Raw genomic sequence first — 17898 nt, forward strand, 5'->3', positions numbered from 1 at the left:
ATATCCTCAAGAATGGGAAACACTTGCAGTCCTTACTGCTAACCCCTTAAATGGAGACTGGCTGTTTCACAGATGAGAAAAATATAATTTGACAATAGATCCAATATATAAGCCTCAGGGAGAGAGCACACCAATGGGCCTTTAAAGGGGATGAAGGAATATGCCATTGATTTACTGGAGTTTGAAGTATTTAAAAAAAAATCTAAGAATGATAAATGATCATTTTCCTTAGAGACTGGTCAGCCCTGAGTAACAGACCCTGCATGCAGGAAAAAGATCTCTGGGCAGAGAGTTTGTGTAAATCACAAAGAGATAAAGCTGACACATATATTCCCAAGAAGAAAGCATTTCATGGTTGTTGGTCCAAACTTTTCATCTCTATTTAAACCCTGTACCCTCTACTACCAATTGCCCAGTGCCCCAGTTTTCACTGCCATCTGCACTAACCTGTGAATTGTGACCACATAACATTTACCTGGAAAGCTAAATATATATATATATATATATATATATATATATATATATATAATTGCTGTATATTTATTTTAATATATATTAGATATAGATATAGACATGGGGAGAGTTACCTAAAGAGATATAGCTCTTAGCTTTTTTTCTCACCTGATCGATATGTCAGCAATACAACAATGACAATGACTATAGTCACGAATTTTTAAGCCTATACTACATCAGGTTCTGTGTTGGAAAATTTATGAATCATGAGCTTTTCTGGCAAGCTTAACTACATTATCCAAATAATTTAATCAACTTGCATGGCTAGTATAATTCCCTCTAAAAATGAATGCCCTTTCTCTATAATAACTTTCTTTTGGACTAATTAAATAACTCTCTCAGACCTCCACTTTGTTTTATCTCAGTAGACTTAGCCCATCTCTTATGACTTCTAGATACCTAGAGAAAAATAAATCATAAAACTTTTCCCTTTTTTCCCCCCAGAAACGTGCTAAATTTATAGACTGGCAAATACAATTTGCAGGCCTTTATTTTTTATTGTCCTTTTCCTTTTCACACTGACTAATGTCATTTTCACTATCAAAATAAGGATTATATGTGCAGATTTTAGTTTTAAAAGGTAGGCTGCTTCCCACTTGCTTCCTAATATTTATATGAATAATCATTTTACCCCATCAGTGTAATTTAGTCTGAGAAAATTAAAACCATCCTCAGTAATAAGTAGATGTAAAATAGACACATAGACTGTTTTAAAAGACAGTCTTATATGACATCTTTTTGAGACTATATTAAGGAACTTTGAGATACATCTAAAGGGTCTTGAAGATTACTCACAAATGGTCTTCAAGTAACTCCATACTTGATAAGTAAAACCATACCAGAAAAAAAATGTGTATTATCAGTTAAGATTTCTACTTTGAAAATAGTATTTCCCTCTTTGTTGAGTATAATTAAACATTTCAGAACAGAAAAATGGATGCACAAAGTCAGTTTCTGAGCTTCCTTTCAGTTTGGTAATGTATAAAATCCCACATTAATCAGGTTTTTTTTTTTTAATAAAAACTCCAACTGAATTAAGCCAAAATGAAACAAATGTGCACAGTTGGTTGGTTTTAGGCCTGGCTGGGACTTGGGGCTCTTTTCCCATCTCTGGGCTTCTCTTTCTTCTATGGAGTTTTTCTATCTCAAGTACACTTTTCCCAAACCATGGTATTCCTACTAAATTCCACAATCCCAGTGGAAAGAAACCCCCACTTTTCTCAAAATTCTAACAAATTCTTGACCTTTTCTTTGTTCCAATGGATGTGGGCCATTTCAACTGTGGTTGGAGGCTGGAACTTTCTGATGAGCCAAGCTTCTACCACACAGCAACCATCTGAAATACCAAAATAGATCATGGTTGACAGACAGTTTCCCAAAAGAAAATGAGAACATCATCACGAGAATCAGGGGGAGTGGATTTTGGGTAGATTTAAAAATAGATTTAGGTTTCTACTAGGGAACCAAGAAAAACAACTCTTGTTTATCTGTTTTTGTGGACAAGTTTTCTTAGATATCTAAGACAAAATACCTACTCACTGATTACATTGTATTGCTTCATTAGCATGATTTCAACTCCAAGTTCTTCTCTGTGTAGGACAAACACCCCCCTTCTGATAATAATTTCAATCCCTGATTTATCAAATAACATAGCTCTACCAAAAAAATAAATAAATAAAAGACGCTTGCTGTTTTTATTTATAAACAAAGATTCCACCCTCTTCCATCTGAGATCTAACTCTCCTTAAGTTTCTTCCTTTTCTTGTGTTGCAGCCTTAAGGAAAAAAAGATTTTATCATTCATAATTCAAAAATGGCAATCCACACAATATCCTCAGGGGCACCAAGGCTTACTGGATGAAAGAGCTCACACTCAGCAATCTGCCTGTTGGGATCTGTTGAGTAAGATTCACAGAGCTTCTGCTTCTTCCCATTGCTGAAGTTCCAATTCTTTGGGGGAGTATTTGTTACATTTAGATGTCCTGACATGTTTTCTTGATGAAAGGCAATGGCATCTCCCCATTCAAAAGGGTGACAAGATAAAACAAGTTCAGGGAGAAGAATCTGTGAAACTGATAATCATTGCAAGATTTCATTTGCACACAGGACTTTATAAGTCTGGGGAGAGAATAGAGAATAGGCACTAGAAAAGAGGTCTCTAGTTCTGAGTGAATTAAAGTGCCTGAGGTCTGAATTTCTCAGCAAAATCCTAAATGGTACTTAGGCCAAACTTTCTAGGATGGAAATTCCTCTAGGAGGCATGTTTCCTGTTTGATGAAATGCATTCACCCAGGATGTGTTACTAAGTAAACTAATCAATAAAATTAAGGGCAATTTGTTTTAAAAACACAAATTGATGTTTGTCTGATGGTTAACATGGCTACTCTATATTTTGATATATCTGTAGAGGCTTAGTTGTAATAATGTGTGTGCTATTTTTGCATTTGTTCTTTTCACCTAACATGTTTTACAGGTTTCAACACAGTCTTTCTAATTAACATTTAAGAACCTTCCTGGTTGTTTTAAATCCTAGCTGTTATAGATAATATTTCAACGAATATTTTCCTGCTTATCTATTTTTAGTTTTGAAATGTTGCTTTAAGTCCCTAGGAGTTGCATATCTGTGCCACACGACCAAAACACTATAGAATTGTCTCTCTGAAACAATATATTGTCTTCCAAAAGTTCTGGGTAATTCACTCTCTCAGACACAGCGTAGAGTACAATGGTTTCAACACAAGGTTGACACTACAGGGTGTTAAGGAAGTAATGGACCCTGGCATGGGTTTAACCTCTTGAGGATATCCAACATACACATATGAAGGTTTTTTAACTTGGAAAAAAAAAATAAAGGAATGGCAACTCTCACTTCACCATGAGTGGGGATTACAACCCTAAATGTCCTCTTGGTTCTGGCAGGGAGTGTGAATTTAATCAAGCAAGGTGTTAGGGAGCCTGGAGGAAAAGATGAAAACTATGGAAAAATGAGGATGCGTGCTCCATCTGCCCCTCTAAAGAGCTGCCTCTACTCAGCTTCAGCGGAGTTGTCCCAGTTTCAAAATGTGGGCCACTCATTCAAATTCAATGTATATGAAACATGTCAACACTTATCAGACAAGAAAGGAGGGAAAGGAGGGAAGGGGGGGAAGGAGGAAGGGAAGAAAGGAGGTAAGAAAGGAGGAAGGAAAAGAGAAAGAAAAAGAAATGAACAGTTGGTTTGAAACCCCCATGTACAGACTTCATAATGTACCATTTGCAATGAACTTTTCTTTATGGAAGTAAGGCAAATTTCAATAAAAAGATGCCTTGTAAAACTGATTGCTGGGATTGGTACTGATGGAAGAAAATACACAACAAAAGTGCTAAGCAACCAGCACCATCCAAAAGAAATGTCATTTATGATGATGAACGGTATGCATGCACAAAAAGCAGAATTTAATGCTGGGCTTTAGCAGATGTAATTATATAGCATGATAAAGTAAGGCATAAAAGGAGTTGAACCACTCTTTCCAAATTACAAAGCTGTAAAACATTCAGCAGTCAAGTAATAAAAAGAAAAAAATTGTTTTACTTATTTAATTTGAGTAACTTATTTTTCTCCAACAACAAAATGCCTAGGATGAACAATGAATTCAGGAGTTACATTATGACTGGTGCCCCTCTCCACTCATTTTCCAAGTGATTTCATTTGCTCAATAAGATCAGCTACCACAAGACAGTGAGAAATCTTAGTGTGTGTGTGTTTTCCCAGGTTTGCCTTTGTGATGTGAGAAACTATAAGTGACAGCAGTAAGGGGAAAAAAACCTCTAATTCAGGGTAAGATATTGACAAGGGTAAGAATTCAGCCCTCTGACAGCAAAGCTCTCCCCCCATTTCTCAGTATCATATAGTTTATTAATGCATGTTTAAGTAGAAGGCACGGTATATATGATATGCATCACCACTTGAAGTTGTCTACAGGGCTGTTTGCTATCAAAAATGTAAGTGGACTGTAAGAAAAAAGATTTGGAGGAATAAGGGGCAGGACGTGACAACGGCCATAAAAGGAGTCATTTGCCATCAAGACAAAGACCCCGATGCATTTGTTGTTGGAAAATACTTCCAAGCTAAGAATGTAAGTGAAAAGACAACTATTAAGTTATGTAAACAGCCTTTTGCTAGGATAATGAAAATCTCAGGACTGGAAGGAAAACAACCAAGGCACAAATTAAGGTCACTGTTCTTTGCTATTTTTTTTTTTCTTGCTGTCTTTTGACAGAGTTCTCAGTGTCTTCATTTGGGCAGCTAAGTACGTTTATGCTCAGTTCACAGGGTTGTCATTAAGAATACATGGATTTTAAATGAGATACTGGGTCAAATATCCAGGTAACTCAAGCCAAGTTAATCTTGAATCTGAAACAGCTTTATAGATGTCTTGACTCTTAGGTGTGTTTTTCCAATGAGTTATTGGAAATAAATTATTCTATCACTAATGTTTTGCAAGCCTACGTGATTTGCTGAAGTTCTCGGTAAAGGACTTTCCAAGGCTTTCTTGGAGTAGTAAATAATCCTGTACAAGTTATTTTAATCAAGTCAGACTATCACTCTCCTTTTATCTTGTTCTTTGATCTAAATGGGTCTGCTCCCATGCCACATAAGGCTATCTCACATTGTACCTCTCCTCCATGTCTGTTCCTCAATTTAGTTTAATTCAACCATCAGTGTATTGGAGTGGGGGAATCTACTCCAGGCCTTGCCCTGTGAATTCAGAGATGAACCATATAATAGAGATGAATAATCTGCTCTCATTGTCATTATTAATTTCATAGATTGGGCATGTACAGTGTATCAGGCTCCACGCTAAAGGCTTGGTTGGTATGCATCATCTCAATTGATTATCACAACAATTGAATATATTAGGGCTATTTTTATTCCAAATTTTAAAGTGGGAAAACTGAAGATAAGAGATATGAAGAATTTTTCAAGGTTGTATGCCTCTTGAGGGAGAGATCCAGGACAAGATCTCAGGTCTAACTCCAAACTCTACACTCTTAGCTGCTACTTAATAATATAAATGATAATGAAGAAGATAATAATGATAGTTAATATTTATTGAGCAACTTTTTATATTTCAGGTAAAGTGCAAGGCACTTGACATGGATTATAATCTTGTTCCATTAGAACAATCATCATGCAAGGTTAACCATGCTGCCACCCTTGATTATTAGATGATTAAAATTAAGGTGTTTGGAAATTATTCTTTATGAAAGATCATTCAGTGCGGTCTGAATGAATAAGGTGGGTCTCTCTGCTATAGCAAAACCAGTGCTTCTAAATTTCACCCAGCAAGTACTTCATTAGTCTGGCTTCTGATGAATCAAAGGAATAGGAAGAAATTATATAGCAAAACACAATGAATAGCCCTCTTTGCTTGTAGTAATTTGGGAAATAACCAAATACAAGCAAACTAAATACAAAAATCATAACTTCTTCTACTAACACTATTATAGAACTCCTTGGGGAATGTCATTGTCATTTAATTGTTAACATTTTGTCTGATGTTGCCCTTAGAGATTCACACCAAAAGTTGGTTGAGATGACTTAGTTTCAAGGGCCCCAGCTTCCAAGTAAACTGAGGTAATGATCCATGTGTTTTAGGATCCTGGCATCTGGCAGAATGTCTTGCAAATACTGTACTTAGTAAACATTTGTTGCTTGCAATTTTTGATGCTCAGGCATCAAGTGGTTAACAATTAGTTTCCATTGACAAAAAGTATTCTTTCATACCCCCTGAGGCGTTTTTCGCTTTAGAAAAAATGGTAGCAGTACATGGTTATTTTTGATCCATGAAAATATTGGTTATAATATTCTTCTTTTCCTATTCCATTACTGTAAAACTTATTTGAGAGCTATAAAATAATAGGAACATGATTTTTTTAATAAGATGATTTAAAAGGAGGGTTGTGTTATCATTATTGTTTATTTATTTGACAAACATTGTGAGAGCCTGTTATGTGCTAGGCACTTTGCTGAACATGCTGAGGAAGACAAAGATGTATAAGGACATATGGATAATCCTGCTAATAAATGTTGGTTTCAAGCTTCAGTATGCCGAGGATAAGCATCTTGTCTCATCTACAATTTGTTACCCACTTCGTGAGTCTCACTTGCAAAAACAATTAATGATGCTGTTAGCAAATGCGTAAACAATGGCTATTAAATACATAAATATACCCATTTAGCTACTTATTTCCTTTTGCCAATAAAATAAATCTTCTCTATTAATAAATGGCTGTACACAAAAAGTTTATAGATAAATTGCATTTAGACATGAAAAAATGCCCTGAGTGTGCAGCAGTAGAAATTATATAGGTTTCTAGAAATAGGAGACACTAGAAAAATTAATCACATTCCTTCAGTTCTAACTGCCTGTGGTCTTCCTGGCAACATTTATTAAAGAATAAAAGTACATTCATTTTCAAGACTTTTGTTACAAAAATCATAGTTTTACTATACCTTTAGAAATTATATCTGCAATTATATTACTTAATACTTTGTTTTAATACATTTTCTCTAGGAAATGTTTCTGCTCATTCAGATACTGACTACAAAAGCAAAATGAAGTGTGGGGTTTAAGTTATGATTTTAAAAACCCTATTGCTAAAAAAGGAGAGGTGGTAGTTTTATATTCTCATTGACTTCTTTAAATAACTGTCCAATCTTCTACTTCACACTGGAAATATAGGTAATGAATATAAATGCTTTATATTTGTAGAGCACTTGGATTTCTATATGCAGTAGCAAGGCAGATGAGGTACTTTGGCCAAACCAACTAAAACTGGAGCATTACATATTTTTTTTTACCTTATTGAGGTACAAGATACACACATTGAAGTGTGTAAAGTGCACTAATCCTGAGTGTACAGCTAGGTAAGCTTGTATACCTATGTAACCACCACCCAGATCAAGACCTAGACTATTGCTAGAGCCCCATACATTTCCTTCATGTCCCCCTCAGTCAATAACCAACATTCCCCCAACTCAGGATAACCAGTAATATAGCTGCTATTAACAATGATTGTTTTTGTCTACTCTTAGACATCATCTGAGTGGAATTACGCGATATGCTCTTTTTAGCTTCTAGTTTTTTTTCACTCAACAAAATGAGAGATTCATCTATCTTGTTGTGTGTAATTGGCTGTTGTGTGTACTTAGTTCTTTCTAAATTATTGCTATATCATATTATATAGTACGAATACAATATGATATATTTATTCATTCTTCTGCGGATATTTGAGTTGTTTCCAGTTTTTGTGTATTATGTGAAAAAAAAAAAGTCTTACTGGATAAAGAAAATGTGGTACCTATACACCATGGAACACCACAACCATAAAAAAGAACAAGATTTTTGCAGGGACATGGATGGAGCTGGAAGCTATTATCCTTAGCAGACTAACACAGGAACAGAAAGCCAAACTGCATGTCCTCACTTACAAGTGAGAGCTAAATGATGGGAACACATGGACACATAGATGGGGACAACACACACTGGAGCCTTTCAGAAGGTGGAGGTTGGGAGGAGGGAGAGGATCAGGAAAAATAACTAATGGGTACTAGGCTTAATACCTGGGTGATGAGATAATCTGTACAACAGACCCCCATGTTACAAGTCTACCTACGCAACAAACCTGCACATGTACTCCTGAACTTAAAAAATAAAATAAAATAAAAAAGTTGTCACTAAAAAAAAGAGAAAGAAAAAAAATCTTAAAAAAAATGTGTGTTGTTTGTTTGGTTGTTTTGTGGTTTTTTGTGTTATTATTATTACTATTTTTTTTCCACACTCCATTGCCCAGGCTAGAGTGCAGTGGCATAAACATAGCTCACTGTAGCGTCTACCTCCTGGGCTCAAGTGATCCTCCTGCCTCAGCTTCAGCTGGGACTGCAGGCATGTGCCACCACATCTGGCTTTAAATAAAACTTTTTAAAGGTACAAATAAGCTGAAACAAAGTAAGGAATACTCAAAAGACCAAAAAGTAAATTAAAAAAGACTGAAGCTGGCTTTTAACTTTGGAGTATTTGCTGATCCTGGTGAACTTCAACTTTAATTGTCACTACCTCTCAGGCTGCATAGGATAGAACAATTCTCATCCATTTAGCCAGAGGAAAAGGATTTTTCTAGGAACTCCCTGCATTAAGCTAAAATGAGTTTTAGGGTAATGATAAATAAGCCTAGCTCTGCAGGAGGTTGCAAAAAACCCACCCATCTTAAAATGTAGTACGAAGTACAGAAGTATAAGAAATCCATTCTGAAAGTCTATGTCTTCAAATCAGACCCTGTGGGTTTGAAGTCCAATTTATATCCCCTAGTTGATCCTAAAAACCTCAAGTCTAAAATTTTGATTAGTTTTCATAGTACCACCCAGGTTCCTGGATAAAACAAATGCAAATTCTTTCTGGGAGAATTCATTTTCAATTGAGGCCTCAAAAATTTCCACAAAGTTAACTAAAATAATATAAATCATGAAATACACAGGAAATAAAGCACCAGAGGAAGAACAAGCAGAAATAGATTGATAATGATATTGTGTATTAGAATTATAAAATACAGATTATATATATATATATTTTTTTTTTTACCCTTTATTTTATTTTATTTTATTTTTTTCTTTTATTATTATTATTATTATACTTTAGGTTTTATGGTACATGTGCGCAATGTGCAGGTAAGTTACATATGTATACATGTGCCATGCTGGTGCGCTGCACCCACCAACTCGTCATCTAGCATTAGGTATATCTCCCAATGCTATCCCTCCCCCCTCCCCCCACCCCACAACAGTCCCCGAAGTGTGATGTTCCCCTTCCTGTGTCCATGTGTTCTCATTGTTCAATTCCCACCTATGAGTGAGAATATGCGGTGTTTGGTTTTTTGTTCTTGCGATAGTTTACTGAGAATGATGATTTCCAGTTTCATCCATGTCCCTACAAAGGATGTGAACTCATCATTTTTTATGGCTGCATAGTATTCCATGGTGTATATGTGCCACATTTTCTTAATCCAGTCTATCATTGTTGGACATTTGGGTTGGTTCCAAGTCTTTGCTATTGTGAATAATGCGGCAATAAACATACGTGTGCATGTGTCTTTATAGCAGCATGATTTATAAAATGGTGACTATGATGAATGAAATAAGAAATTGAAAATATGACTCAGAACAAACAATGACAAAAGGATTAAGCATTTTTTGCAAAGAAGAACCAGAACTAGCTCATACCAATAGAAAATATGATAAAAATAGGACAAAATGGAATTGAAATATATAAATTACATTTAATCAGAATTCCAAAAGGAGGAAAGAAAAAATAAGAAGATAATATTCGAAGAGATTACAGAAAAAACTTTTTGGAATCGAGGAAAGGCAATTTATTCATTTCACAATGCCAATAAAAAGGAAAGAAACAAAATAATAGTAAAAGCAGAATCCACACCTGTATACATGATACTGACTAGGCAGAACACAAAGACAAAGAGAAGATCCTAAAATCAGTTAGACAGGAAAGGTGTACTATTTTCAAATGAATGAAACTGAACCAGCAGCTGGCATCTCAAAAGAAACAGCAGAAGCCATTAGGACTGTAATAATGTCTTCAATGTGCTTAGAGTAATTAACTCTACTTAGAATTTAGAATTGTATACTAATCAAAAAATATCTTTTTGAAACATAGGTAAAATCAAGACCTATTGAAATGAATAAAAACCAAGAGTTTGCCACCAACAGATTTGTATTCAAGGGACTTCAGAAAAGTGTACTATAGACAGGAGGAAAATGATTCCAGATGAAAGGTGAAAAATATAAGGAAAAATAATGAGCAATAAATGTTGAAAATATGATGGGAAGTATAAACATCGATCATATACAACAATATCCTATAAGATTAAGAAATCACAAATAGAAAATAACATTGTATAAATTGTACTTACAGTGTTCTAAGGTCTTTCTGTTGCAAGGAAGGGTAAAGGTGTTGATTGGTTTTATGTTTAATAATTGAGTGTGCATGTTAAGATACTAGAGTGACAATAACAGAATAAAAATAAAATTAACTTCTAAAACAGTATAGAGAAAAACTGAATGAGAAAACAAAATATAAAAGAAGGCAAGAAAAGAATGAGCAACAGGAAAGGTAAGACAAATAAAAAAACACAAAATAAGATGATGGAAGCACATCCCAAAATACAAGTAGTTTTTTTTTTAATGGATTAAATGCTTTAGATAAAAAACATAAATTGGCTGGGCAGGGTGGCTCACACCTGTAATCCCAGAACTTTGGGAGGCTGAAGCGGGAGGATCAGTTGATGTCAAGAGTTTGAGACCAGCGTAGGCAACATGGCAAAACGCTGTCTCCACAAAAAATGCAAAATTTAGCCAGACCTGGTGGTGTACATCTGTAGTCCCAGCTACTGGGAAGGCTGAAGTGGTAGGATCACCTGAGCCCGGGAGGCAGAGGTTGCAGGGAGTGGAGATTGTGTCACTGCACCCCAGCCTAGGCAACAGAGTGAGAGCCTGTCTCATAAAATAAAATAAATTGTCAAAGTAAATTAATAAAATTCCAGCCACATGCTGTTTATAAGAGGCAAATCAAAATATTAAGACACAGGAAGTTCAAAAGAAGGAGAATTGAAAGATTTATTGAGCAAATATTAATTTTAAAAAGCTGAAACATCTATAACATCTATATTAATATAAAACATAATAGACATTAGGTTAAAATAAATTACCAGAAATTAAGAGGGTAACCACACTATGAATAAAAAGCTTAATACAAATGAAGACATAATTTCAAATATGTGTGTACCTATAAATGTAGGTACAGAAATTAACGGAATTATAAAAATAAAACCCAGAAATAGACCCACGAAAGTATAGCCAATTGATTTTTCACAAAGGTCCAAAATCTATTCTGTGGAGGAAAAATAATCTTTTCAACAATTGTTACTGGAGCAAGTACTTATCTACAGATAAAAAAATGAATTCAAACTAAAACTCACACCTGATAGAAAAGTTAATTCAAAATGGACAGGTGATCTAAATGTAAACCTTAAAACTGTAACGCTTTTCCACATTTAAAGGAAAACATAAGGGAAAATCTTTAGGACCTACATTTCTGTTAAGCGTTCTTAGGCTCAACAACAAAAGCATATTTCACAAAAGAAAAAAAAATCAATAAATTGAATTTAATCAAAATTTAAAATGTTTGCTCTTCCAAAGACCCTATTAAGGGGATGAAAAGACAAGCTATAGACTGGGAGAAAATATTTGCAATCCATGTATCTGGTAAAGCACTCGTATTATCTGGAATACATAAAGAAGTCTGCAGGGTCTCCAGTTCCTCCCACCTTTATTCTGGGTCCTTGCCAAAAATCATGAAGTGCCTTTACTGCTCTGTGACCAGCCAGCTTCAGATTTTTTCCCAGGGGGAAAACCAGGGCCTTGAACATTCCCAGGCACTGATAAAGATATCTATGTTGTTGCTCAAAACACTGAAAGAAAGTGGTCTCAGCCCTGGGCCAAATACCTTAAACTTTCACATAAAGTCCATACCCCAAGCCCTGGCTGCACACATCCTAGGTAGAACACCCCTTTTCTCCTGCTGTTCATCATGAGGACCACTGCAGCATTCTAAGTTCCCCTAGTAAATGTTTTGAACTGATCACTTTGGCATTTAGTGTTTCTTTCTTGGAATCCCAACTAGCCCCATCTCAGTGCAGTTTGGGGCACTCTCTTGTGGAAATTCCCCGGCTGCTGCTTTTGGGGTGAGTCCCAAAAGCAGTTAGGCAGGATGAAACAACTGTCATAGTCAACAGGACCCCAAAGAAATGGGCTGGGGCAAACAGGAACTGACCGGGGACGTCCTGTAATGGTGCAAGGTTCTATGTGAGGCTTCTGTGGCCGGCTTGCTCCACGCTTGCAGGCCTCCTGGGGAATACCAAGATGCTCCAAAAATTCCAGCTGGCTTGATTAGCCTTATGGAGGGTTCAAAATTGCAAACAGCCAACAAGGAGGCCATGTTCCTAGCAACCGGGAAAGGCTGACCTCTGTTGTGGTCATCCACCTAGCAACAGAGGCTCCGCTGGCAGCAGAAAGCAAGGTGGGCAAGTTAGAGGAGAAATTACAACTGGAAAGAGATGTATGCTCCACTCTGTCAGTTACCAACAGGGTGGATAAAGTGGAAGAAGGGGAGGCTGAACACACTGGCATGCTGCTATGCTAAATGATGTGGCAAGAAAATACCTAAAGCCCTGACATTATCCAGTCCCCCAATTGGGATGCCAAAAAATGGGAACCCTTAGACAGTGAAAGTGAGTCTGACAGATTCAGATAATGGAGGGGAATGTCTGAGGACTCACTCCATCACACAAAGTAAATTAAAGTAAGCCCACCAGGCGGGAGCCTGAGGCCCTCCACTACTTGCCAATCAAACATATCCCCTGAGCGAATATACTCCTATAGAGTTAATTGATCTGGCTAGCCACTTTTGGCAGAACCCGAAGGAGTTCTTAGCCACTTGGCTGGGAAGATTATGGGATAGTGGCACCAATGCGGTGGTTCTGTCTGGAAATGAAGCTGTAAAGATTATCAATGTTACAGCACATCCTTCTATTGGGCAATGCCAACATGGCTCCTGTGCTATTCCTGGGATAGACTGATACACCCTAACCTGCAGGGAAGCCTGGCCATCCAAGAGGTATACACCTGGGGATCCAGCACCTTGGAAGACAAGTGAAGAGATACAGGCTTTGTTTCACGAGTTGGCAATGCAGGTGGCCATCTATGCCCCTGCTTTCCAGGGGCATAATAATGCCACATTCATGGCCAGTATGTGCAATATGTTCCTAAAGCCCTCTCTGCCTGGGTGGTAGCAAACACTTCGTCCCATCTTAAGTCCCTTAGCAGGGGCTCTGGTTGAAATAAGGGAATTCGAAACTATGGCAGTGCAGCTAAAGTGAGGAGTGCTGTAATAATGGGGGGAACTTAAGGAAACAAGGAAAGGAAAAAGAGATACAGCAAAATGGATATCAAGGAGTAAAATATGGCAAGACCTTCTGAAGACAGGTATGGAGAGAGAGAAAATAGACAAACAACTCAATGCAGTTTTCCTTAGACTTTGAAAAGTCCTAAAGCCCAAGCAGCAGTGTGCCTAAGATTAATCCTAAACCCTCAGCACTACCTCTGGAAGAAGAATCCAAGGTAAAAGGGTAGTGAGCACCACAGCCCCTACCGTGACAGGACAGCCAAAGTTCTTCTCAACATAGAGCCATTTAGGGGGACCAAAGACCCCATGTAGAAATAGTGATTCACTGGTCCCCTTAAAACAAAGAATTTCAGTTCTGGCAGATACAGGAGCTGAATGCACTGCTCCTAATGTATATAGATGGATACAGAGATACATGCATCCCTGTGAGATGAGCACATCTACTGTTACAAATTAGGCACTTACACCAACCCCTTGGTGGTTCTGTATCTCCCCAACCCCTGAGAACATTGTGAGGATAGATACTCTCCTAGGAGCTTCCCTTGAAACAACTAAAGGTTAATTCCATCTCTAGGTAAGGATACTAAGAGTCATGCTCCAAAAGGAGGCTAGATGGGAGCTGGTGGTATTATTCTGCCCAAGACAGGTAGTATGTATCAAACACTATCATCTCCCAGGAAGGCACAGAGAGATAATAGTAACTATTCAGAAACTGGAGAGGGTGGAGATTGTGCATCCAGCACAGAGCCCACACAACAGACATACAGGGCTGTATGGCTGGTGTGAAATCCTGATGGCACCTGGAGGATGACAGCTGATTACTGGGAATGCATAAGGTGACTCCATTTATACATGCTGCTGTCTCAAATGTGGCTCATATAGTGCATAGGCTGACTACTTGTTTAGGTACATGTGTACTGTCCTGGATTTAGCAAACACTTTCTTTAGCACACCCTTAGATCCAAAGTCCCAGGACATGCCTGCCTTCATCTAGGAGGGCCAACAATGAATTTTTAAAGTGCTCTCCTGGGGTGCTTTTATTGCCTTACTGTGCTTGGTTTGATGGCTGGTGACCTGGCGGTTTTGGGTGATATCTTAGTACATTTGTGTTGCCATAAAGGGAATATCTGAGGGTGGGTAATTTATAAAGAAAAGAGGTTTATTTGGCTCATGATTCTGCAGGTTGTACAAGAATTATGGTGCCAGCATCTGCTTCTGGTAAGGGCTTCAGGCTGCTTCCACTCATGACAGAAGGTGAAGGGGGGGAGACATCACATGGCAAGAGAGGAAGGAAGAGAGAGGAGAGGGAAAGTGCCATGCTCTTCTCAATTACCAGTTGTCATGTGAACTACAAGAAGTTATGCAACCCCTCAAGAATGGTACCAAGTAGTTCACAAAGGATCCCCTGCCATGATGCAAATACCTCCCACCAGGCTCCACTCCAAAATGGGGGATAAAATTTCAACATGGACTTTGCAGGGCCAAACAAACCACATCCAAATCATAGCAGGTGATATGCTCAGCATTCACCAGGAACATTACATAAAGATTTTGCTAATTTATACAAATTTGAATATTTTGCACAGGCTACCCAAAAGCTTCTAGAGCACCTGTGGTCCAGAGGATGGGCCATCAACCCACAGAAAGTCCAGAGGCCAGGGGGCATCATAAAATTCCTGCGCAAGGTTTGGTGAGTAAGACTTGGGTTTGCCAACAGCTGTGATTGAGTAGATTGAGGTATACCCATGTCCCCAAACAGTTAAAGAACTGCAACCCTTTGTAGGTCTGCTAGGATACTGAAGGACCTTCATTTCCCCTTGGCCAAATGTCTCAGGCCATTATACTGCCTGATAAAGATGGGGGCACATTGGGACTGGAGCATTAAAAAAGAAGAAGTGTTTACTCAGGCAAAGGCCTTAGTGATGTAACCACAAGCCCTATAAATGTTCACCCCTACAAAAACATTTGAATTAGATATTTCTGTGACTGAGAAAGGAATAGGTTGGGCCCTCTGGCAGAGAGACAGCAACCAACAAATGCCCTTTAGCTTCTGCTCGCGATTGTTCAGAGGACCTGAACAATGCTATATCCTGTTAGAAAAATAGTTCCTTGCAGTTAACCAGGCCCTCTTGCAAACAGTGTCACTAACTGGAGATACATCGGTGGAATTAAAAACAGCTTACCCTATTAAGCGTTGAGTGGCTGGCCTATTTGCCATGTCCACATCGGCTGTAGCACAAAATGGTACTCTGGTTAGGGGTCATGCAGATCTCCAGCAGAGCAGGCATCTTACATCCAGCCCTCTGTCTATAAAACTATAGGCCCTCTTGGGACCTACACAATAAACTGTAGATTTAAAATCAGTCCCAACACCACCCCCAGAGAAATCTTATCAAATAAAGGAAGGAGAAAAAAACCCACCCAAGGGTACTTGGTACACAGATGACTCCAATGTGGGTCAGCTACACAGATGGACTTCCGTGGCTATGCAACCAACTATCCACATCATATGGGTGCAGTCTGGAACAGGGTATAGCAGCCAGTGGGCAGAGCCCTGCGCTGTCTGGATAGTGATTATGAAAGAGCCACACCCAGTAGCTCTGTGTACTGATTCCTGGACATCCGTGAAAGGGTTGACACTGTGGATAACTCTATAGGAAAAGGATCAATGGTCCATAAATGGAAGGCCATTGTGGGGGCAGAACTATGAACAGACATTTAGGACCGATTACAACAACCAAGGCTAAAGTCGCAGTGTTCTACATAGCAACTCACCAACAGTCACCCCTTGTAGAAATATGAAAGCAGAAACTCTGTCCTGAGCCCAGTCAGTGGTCACCTGAAGAAGCAGGTATAGCATATTGGATACATCAGAAGGGAGCTCACAGGGGTTCTGCATACTACTTGGAAATTGGCCAAGCACTCTGGCTTACTAGTGTCCAAACAAGACAGATAAAAGACAATACAAATTTGGCCCAACTGTTGCCAGGCCCCTCCTCAGCAAGCACCAGAGGCCACCACTGGAAATGTAAAAAGAGGGGAAAGAGCCATTGACACACGGCAACTAGATTATATTGGCCCATTCCCTAATTGGTAAGGTATACCAATATACACTGACATGCATAAACACTGAGTGGCCCCTTGCAAGCTTTCCTCCATTGAAAAGCAAATCAGACCTTGACTATACAGAGTCTGCAATGCTTGCAACTAACGTATAGTACCCTAAAAACAATCATCAATGACCAAGGGAAACATTTCCCAGGCTCCCTCATCCAAGACTGGGCAGAGAAGGAGGGCATGACATGACAGTTTCATCTGCCCTACAGCCCACAGGGAGCAGGACTGTTAGAGAGGGAAAAATAATATCTTCAAAGAACAAATTAAGCTCTTGACAGGACTCCCCTCATTGAGAAATTGGACTGTGGTTTAAATAGAAGTTGTATGTGCCTTGAATGAAGCTCCCATTATGGGAGGAAAGTTGGCTTATGAACATGTAATGGATATAAACAGCCAGGTGCAAGCCACAGGGGTATGGAAAAAAACTAAGCCTGGAATTCAGTTCCACATGGACTGGCCTGATTTTGTGCTCTCCTTGTCCCATAACTCCTGGGCAGGGAATCCTGAAGCGAGATAAGGGGTAGAAAGTACCACTGGGCTGGACTAGTAATCCTTCTTCCCCTGAGGTGGGAGGCCACCACTGCCCTGGACTTGACCCCCACTTTCCTTTTCCATGAAGGGCCTGGGGAGACACACTGGCAGTGGGCAGGCAGTGCCCCCATACCACTGGGCACCAAAGTGGCACTAGTACAGTGGATTTCACCCAGACTATCACTGTGGAGTCTACAACACCTCTCGCACTGGGACAGAAGGTCTGTATACCCCTCCTGGAAATGTTCCCAAGGCTTCTGAGATTATTGCAGAGGGGGATTCTAATACAAGTCTTATTACACAGGTGGGGCAGGAGGTCCCGCCCTGTATTCCTAATCTTTTTTTTGTCTTTTTGCTGTTTGCTTGAGCTGCCTTCTTCTTTGCTGTTATATCATCCCCTCCAGAGCTCGGATATCCTCTGAAAACGTTTTCCTGGCCTGGGCCCATCACACAGCCCACAGCCAAGGCTGATCTAATTAGCAGACACATGGCCTTATGCCCCTGAGTAGCTAAGGAGGAATGCGCTGGTACACTGAGCCACTGTGTACAAACCCATATAACTGAACAACACATGGAAATTGGTACTCTAGATACCTCTGACATGCATGCAAATGCAATAGGGATGCGACATCCAGCAACCCTGAACACAATGTAAGTTTTTCCCTGAACATGTCCCACAGGGAGGCAACAACCAAAGCCAGGACTTCCCTGAAGAGCACCAC

General features: G+C 38.8%; 1 long non-coding RNA gene across 5 annotated transcripts in view; it reads right to left on the reverse strand.

Moving 5' to 3' along the window:
- Positions 1 to 984: 984 nt before the first annotated feature.
- Positions 985 to 17898, reverse strand: part of LOC129058539 (uncharacterized) — a 188183-nt gene continuing 171269 nt past the window's right edge. For 3 of the 5 annotated variants that reach the window (XR_010139166.1, XR_010139167.1, XR_010139165.1), the window contains one exon: positions 985 to 1849. This is a non-coding gene — a long non-coding RNA (uncharacterized LOC129058539). The remainder of the gene's footprint in view (positions 1850 to 17898) is intronic. The other 2 variants (XR_010139168.1, XR_010139170.1) reach the window with 2 other exon arrangements.

This window comes from Pongo abelii, chromosome 2 (assembly GCF_028885655.2).
Source record: "Pongo abelii isolate AG06213 chromosome 2, NHGRI_mPonAbe1-v2.0_pri, whole genome shotgun sequence".
Classification (NCBI taxonomy): domain Eukaryota; kingdom Metazoa; phylum Chordata; class Mammalia; order Primates; family Hominidae; genus Pongo; species Pongo abelii.